The sequence below is a fragment of the Helianthus annuus genome, chromosome 10 (assembly GCF_002127325.2).
Source record: "Helianthus annuus cultivar XRQ/B chromosome 10, HanXRQr2.0-SUNRISE, whole genome shotgun sequence".
In the NCBI taxonomy this organism is placed as follows: Eukaryota; Viridiplantae; Streptophyta; class Magnoliopsida; order Asterales; family Asteraceae; genus Helianthus; species Helianthus annuus.
In genome coordinates, this window is record NC_035442.2 from 108,181,929 (window position 1) to 108,189,260 (window position 7,332).

The 7,332-nt window shown below is 35.1% G+C and overlaps 1 pseudogene; it reads left to right on the forward strand.

The window, feature by feature from the left end:
- The first annotated feature begins 5,257 nt into the window (after positions 1–5,257).
- LOC110881898 lies at positions 5,258–6,895 on the forward strand (annotated as a pseudogene).
- The last annotated feature ends 437 nt before the right edge of the window (positions 6,896–7,332 follow it).

Sequence of the window (7,332 nt, forward strand, 5' to 3'; positions counted from 1 at the left end):
ACTTGTTTATTTTTTTAAAAAATAACTACTTGGCGCTTTTTTGATTTTTTTTGCCCAAAACCCTTAAAAACATGTATATAACATGTGTAAATTTTTTCAAAAGAAAAAACCATCAGGAGCTTTGAGTTTCTCGGGTTTTCTAAATTAAAGTGGGTTTTCTATAGATACTTACATTATATATATATATATAGGGGACCGCTAAAATGAAAACCACCTCCAGTTGTAAGAACTGAGAGAACCACTTTCTAGCCTTTAGATCAAGTAGATGGATGGATGAGATTTAAAGTAAATAAAATTAATATTAAATAGATTTTGTCTTATTATGTCTTTAATATTTTAATTCAAAAGGGTAGTATAGTAAAATTACTCTATTTTGTCTTTTTGTCTTTATTGATTTTTTATTTGTTTTTTTATTTTATTATATTACTTTTTATTTTTTAAAAAGAATTTTTTTATGAAACATTTTTAAATTCGAATTTTTTGAACAAGACAAAAACTTTTACGCGCCGGTTTTTGCACACCGGGTTTTTTAGCGCGCCGTTTTTTTAGACGTTTTTTACGCGCCGTTTTTTCATGCGTCGTTTTTTTAACGCGCCGTTTTTTCCACGTTTTTTAAGGCGCCCATTTTTTACACGCTTTTTACACGCCGTTTTAACGCACCGTTTTTTTCACGCGCCCTTTTTGTACACTTTTTACGTTTTACGTTAAAAATTTTAACCTTTTTACGTTTTAAGTTTTACGTTAAACTTTTTACGTTTTACGTAAAACTTTTTACGTTTTTTGTCTTTATTATTTCTTTATTACTTTTTTGTTTTATTATATTACTTTTTATATTTTAAAAAGAATTTTTTTATTAAAAACATTTTTAAATTCAATTTTTTTTAACAAGACAATTTTTTTTTGCACGCCGTTTTTACGCCCGGCTTTTTCACGCATCGTTTTTAACGGGTCGTTTTTTGCACGCCGTTTTTTATGCTCGGCTTTTTCAAGCGTCGTTTTTTTAACGCGCCGTTTTTACGTCCCGTTTTTTTCGCGGCGTTTTTATGCGCCGCATTCACGCCCCTTGTTTAGGCGCCGTTTTATCACACGGTTTTTTACGTTTTACAATTTACATAGAAAAAGTTTTACGTCTTACGTTAAACTTTTTACGTTTTACGTAAAACTTTTTACGTTTTACGATTTACGTAAAACTTTTTACATTTTACGTTTTACTTTAAAATTTTTACGTTTTACGTTAAACTCTTTACGTTTTACGTTTAACTTTTTACGTTTTACGATTTACGTAAAACTTTTTACCTTTTACGTTTTACGTTAAACTTTTTACGTTTTACGATTTACGTAAAACTTTTTACGTTTTACATTTTACTTTAAAATTTTTACGTTTTACGTTAAACTTTTTACGTTTTACCTTTTACCTAAAACTTTTTACGTAAAAAGTTTACGGTGTGGCTCAGATTTTCCGTAAATCAAAAGGCTGCAAAGTGGGGTTGCAGGTTTAAAAACCTACCCTCCACCACCGTTGCCGCGCCATCGTCATCAAAATCTAGGGTTCCTTTTCATCATCGCCACCCAAATCCAACCGATCAAAACCCACATAGTTCACTTATCAAAAAATCACCAGAACATCAAAAAATCAGCCGTAAACATCAAAAATAACCAGCATCATCAAAAAATCAGCCGTAAACATCAAAATAACCAGTATCATCAAAAAATCACCGACCAAAACAATGTTGAAACCAGTATCATCAAAAAATCAAGAAACCCCACCAAAACAAAATTGAAACGCCACCTTCACTGACCCGACTCAAACCATCATCTTGAGCACCCACCACCTCCGTCGTCGGCACTCCACCACCATCACCAATTTCATCGTTATCATCAACCAGCGTCATCATCTCCATCATCGTCAATACTATCATCTCGAACACCCACCACCTCCGCCGGCACTGTAGCCGGGGTCTCCGGCCGTGACCCGTCACTGCTACAGATGGCCGCCACTGTAGCCGGTGTCTCCGCCGCCACTGCAGATGTTAGCTTCAGACTTATAAGAAAGCATAAATTGGTACTATTTCTTAGATAACACAAAACAAAAACATAAAAAAAAACTAGTCCATAAAAGCATCTGCAGTGACAATTTTTAATCCCAAATTTCTAACCCATGAAATAAAATCGCTTCATAAAAGAATAGCCTCTAACAAGAACAACCTTTAACAAGTTTCATAAGAGAATAGATCGGCTACTCATGAGGTTTAGAGAGAGAGAGAGAGAGGGGCGACTCAGATCTAACATAGTGTTGGTGGAGGTTTAGAAAGAGAGACGATTCAGATCTGATATGGTGGTGACGGGTTTAGAGACAGAGACGTTCAAATCTGCAACGGCGGTGGTGAGGGTCGCCAGCGGTAGTGGTGGTGCTTGCTGTCGGTTTGGAGTTGACGGGGACGATGGTTGTTATGGTTAGGTTGTTGATGGTGGTTGGTTATGGAGGAGGTGAGAGATTTTATAGAGGAGGTGAGAGATTCAGATCTGATATGGTGGTTGGTTTCAATTCTTGATTTTAAGAGAGAGGTGAGAGTTTTTCTATGTTGCTGGTAAAAAAAAAAAAGAGAGGTGAGAGATGATAGTGGTTAGGAGAGAGGTGAGAGATGATGGTATTAAAGACAAACAGAAAAAATAAATGGATTTGACATTTGGGGTAAAAGACTAAAATAACCTTTTAGTTTGCAAAGTCTGATTGGTGGAGAGTGGTTCTCACGGTTCTTACAGCTGAGAGTGGTTTTTATTTTAGCGGCTCCCTATATATCTTGTAAGGGCAAAAACGTGGTGGGTGGGTGCGATAGTGATGATGGGTGGCGGTGAAGGAGGTGTACGGTGGTGGGTTATGGATGGTGAAGGTGGGTTTGCGGTGGTGGAGGTGGTGTTGCAGGTGGTGGTGCCGGAGTGGTTGGTTCTGGATGGTGAAGGTGGGTTAGGCGGTGGTAGGAGGTGATCTTAGGGTGTTGCAGGTGATTGATGTTGAAGAAGGTAGAGTTATAAAAATTTTATTTTATTTATTAAATTGATATTCAATAAATGGGGTAAAAAGACTAAAATACCCCTGGGTGACCAGATTTAACAAAAAAAATTAATTGGGTTAGGCTCAAAGGACATACGATGCAAGATTTTGAAACATTAAGTACAAAACCCGTCAATTTTAAAGGCAAAGGACCCCACCTGCAATTTGGTGTAAACATAAAGGACAAAACTTGTAATTTACTCTTTTTTATATATAAAAAATGGCGATATTTTATAAAAAAATGGTATATTTTTTAAGCTTTTTAGTTAGTTTTTTAGTTTTCTCATTTATATGTAGTTTTCTCATTTATATGTAGTTTTCTCATGATCTTTTCCATATCTATCTCTATTATTAAAGCAAAATAACTTTGACTATTTGACTATGATGTGGCATAGCTACTTAGGCTGGTAATTGAGTTTTGAGCGGCAAAATGTTTTTTCCTCCTTTCTCCTCATTTCTGAAATCGCCTAATGAAGAATCTTCATATGGAAACCTAATCAATTATCAATCAGTTGAAATTCTTCTACAAATTATGAATGCGTTTCCATTATTATCGCTTATCATCAAAACCATCTTTCTCTCGCACCCACTTTAGAAACCTAATACACATAGCGATCTCATACCTGCTTCAGAAATCCCTATATCTCAAACACAAGAACTCTCACAAGGTATGTTTTCTTCGTGTCTAATGATGTAATCCGATAATCCTTTGATTCTTTCTCTTTAATCAGTGTTTAATATGTTAATCACTGATATAATTTATAGAAGCCGTGGAATCATTTTTCAGTTTTGTTGTTCAGTCGCCATTAATCCGCAACCAAGTCTCATTTTTAGGGTTTGTGGGTGTTTGAATCGGGGATAGAGTTTAAATTCTCAATTTCTCAAATCAGATAGGGTTTCGTAATTATTGGATGTTTATCTTCAATCGTTTTCTTCCATTGTCTGCTTGAATGCATGTTTGTGATCTTAAGTTTTTTTCATTGAAATTCGATTTGATTTTGAATCTCTGTTGCATATTAAGTTGGAAGGAAGCAAATTGGGGATGATGAAAATAAAATATAGTGTTCTAACTAATTGTATTTTTGGATGTTGGTAGGTCATGCAAGAGTTATGTGGGACAATGAAAGAAAACGCGCTCTAGGGGATTTGGATTTGTTTCATTTTGGGAACCAACAAGTAAGCGAAATACATGTTGAACTGAAGAGTCCTTTATACCCACCCCTCCTTTTAAGATAGTAAGTAGAATTCGTTTTTCTATATCTCTAACAATATTCCCAAAGTGTAATTAGTGATGTGAATGATTAGACATTAGATTTTACTTCTTTTATTAAGATGAATATCTTGGATTTTCATGTTTTGTAATTTGGTTTGAGTTTATATTGTAGGAAATTGGATCGGAAGTAGGAAAATTTAATGCAACTGGGCAGCAAAGGTGTCGGATTAGATGACAAACACAGGGTAATACTAATAGTGTTGTTTATTTCAAATGGTGTTCGGCAATAAGAACCCAGGTCGGGGATTTGGTATGACTTTTTTCTGGTTTGTAATGTATGGAACTTTGTTTCGGACCTATTTTCAAAATTCATTCAATGAAGACTTAAGTATTTTTCAATGATTTTCTTTTTTTGAGGGAAATTTAAGTGTCTGTTTGTTTGTATTCTGATATGATATATGCATGTAAATGTGACATCAGAGGCGACTGTGGAAGTTACGCGGAGGCTATGAAAGTGGTACCTTGGAGGAGCTCCAATATGTTGATATGCCAAATGAGTATCAGAATTTATATGCAAAATCCATACAAGAAATTGTTTTTTAGCAAATTTGAGTTGTCCGTGATGGTCAGTGACAAATAGTCTTCTCTGCCGATTTGAAGGTTTGATTCTGCTTACTGTAGTCCTAACAAAATTTAATTACAGAATGTGATTTCATTTTGTATATTAATTTCAGTTTTTTATTTTGTGTATTAGGTTATCATACAGAGAAAATGTGATGGAGCATGAACGTAGACTTGCGCTGTTGTGAAGGGGACTCAAATGCACTCTTAATTTGATTGTGTGAACATTTATGGTGGTTTGTGTATGCTTGAATATGTGCACGCGCATCGGTGTGTGTGGACTCTAGATTAATTGGCATGAGTTTAGCAAGATTCTGAACATGTAATACCAACATTTTGACACGTAAATAATGTTTTAGAGGGTTATTTATATGTATATAGATTTAGATAATTTTAACTCACTTGATGTGTTTCTATATTCATTAAATAATGTTGTTTTGATATAATATAATTGGCCTCACTAGGTTTTGTGCAATGGGAAATGGAATGAAGAGGATGCATACCTCGAGACATCTATTAAGCTAGGTGACATTATTCTTGTCGATGCACGTCTGCTTCAAGGAGATCCTTTAAAAATTGATCAAGTAAGAACTTCAACTTAATTATTTAATCGTATAGTTGAATCGGTTATTCACTTTTGATACGTTTTGCAGTCAGCTCTTACAGGTGAATCTCTCCCAGTAAACAAGAATCCAGGTGACGGGGTGTACTCAGGGTCCACGTGTATACAAGGTGAATTTGAGGCATTTGTTATTGCTATAGGCGTCCATACGTTCTTTAGGAAAGCAGCTCATCTTGTGGACACCACTAAACACATTAGTCACTTTCAGCAGGTTTTGACTGTGATTGGGAACTTCTGCATTTGCTCAATTGTGATAGGTGTAATGGTGATATATGCTATTCAAAAGAGGGGTTAGCGTCAAGGAATCGATAACCTTCTCATCATACTCATTGGTGGTATCCTAATTGCAATGCCAACTGTTTTATTTGTTACAATGGCCATTGGCTTCCATACGTTACTTCAACAAGGAGCTTTTACAAAGAGAATGACCGCCATTGAAGAAATGGCCTGAATGGATGTATTGGGTAGTGATTAAACTGGAACTTTAACTCTAACAAACTTACAATCGACAAATATTTGATTGAGGTAAATTTTTTTGTTGGTTTTATTTTATCATGCAATCATATCCATGATTAAAAACATTTATGCATGTTTTTGCAAGTGGTGTTGATAAAAACACAGTTGTGTTAATGGATGCTAGAGCATCAAGGTTGGAGAACCAAGACGCCATTGATACCGCTAAAGTATCGATGCTGGCTGATCCTAAGGAGGTATTCATAATTTCATATTTTCTATTCTTATTCGATTAAATAAGATGATTAAGCACATTTTAAGCAATATTGTTATAAAAATATCATTATGAACCTGAGCAGATCTTAAATCTGGCAAAGAACAAATCTGCGATTGAACGTAGGGTACACACAGTTATTGATAATTTTGCTGAACGTGGACTTCAATCTCTTGGAGTGGCTCACCAGGTACAAATAATTGTAAACTCCTTTAAGAAACATAAGTTTATTATTTATTCATTTTTACTTATTTTTTATTTCTTTAATAATACAGGAAGTACTTGCTAACAGTAAAGATAGTCCCGATGGTCCATGGGAATTAGTGGGCCTTCTTCCTATATTTGATCCACCTCGCCATGAGAGTACTGAGACAATTGGAAGAGCTTTAGATATGGAGTTAGTGTCAAGATGATCATAGGTTTGTTTTCAAATTCACTACTTCCAGGTTGTTAATTGTAAATAGAGGATTATATTCGTTTACCGTACATGTGTGACCAACTGGCAATTGCTAAGGAGAATGGGAGATGACTAGGAACGGGTCATAATTTGGGTTAAAGCTGAAATAGTTCCTTTAGATTTTGAACCTATGTATTTCGGTTTCTTAGAGACTGAATCAGTTAACTCTAGGTCATTGATTTAATCAATCTCAATTAAGACAAGTGAATATGAAGCTTTTTATTATTCGAGACCTTTAAATCGCATTCTTGGTTTGGCTACTATCTATATTCAACATTCTTTAGTGGATTTTCATGAATATAAAAGGAAGTGACACCATGGTGAAACCGAAAGCTTAGAAGGATCCATGCCCTCTCATTCTGGTGATCAGGTGTAACACCCCAGTGTTTCGGAAGTCAAAGTCAAAGTCAAGATTGAAGTCAAAGGAGGAAAAGATTGCTAAATTTCAATCTGTCTCTCCTTGCTCAATTCCTGTTTTGACTTCTTTGACTCATAGTTAGTCTATTTTATGTTTTACGTTAGTTGTATTATGTGGAGTAATCAATTAAAGTCGCAGTAATCGATGTATATTATTGCTACGAACCACTCTACGACTGTGAATAATAGGAAGTAACGATGCGATAAAGTTAACTAAACGCTA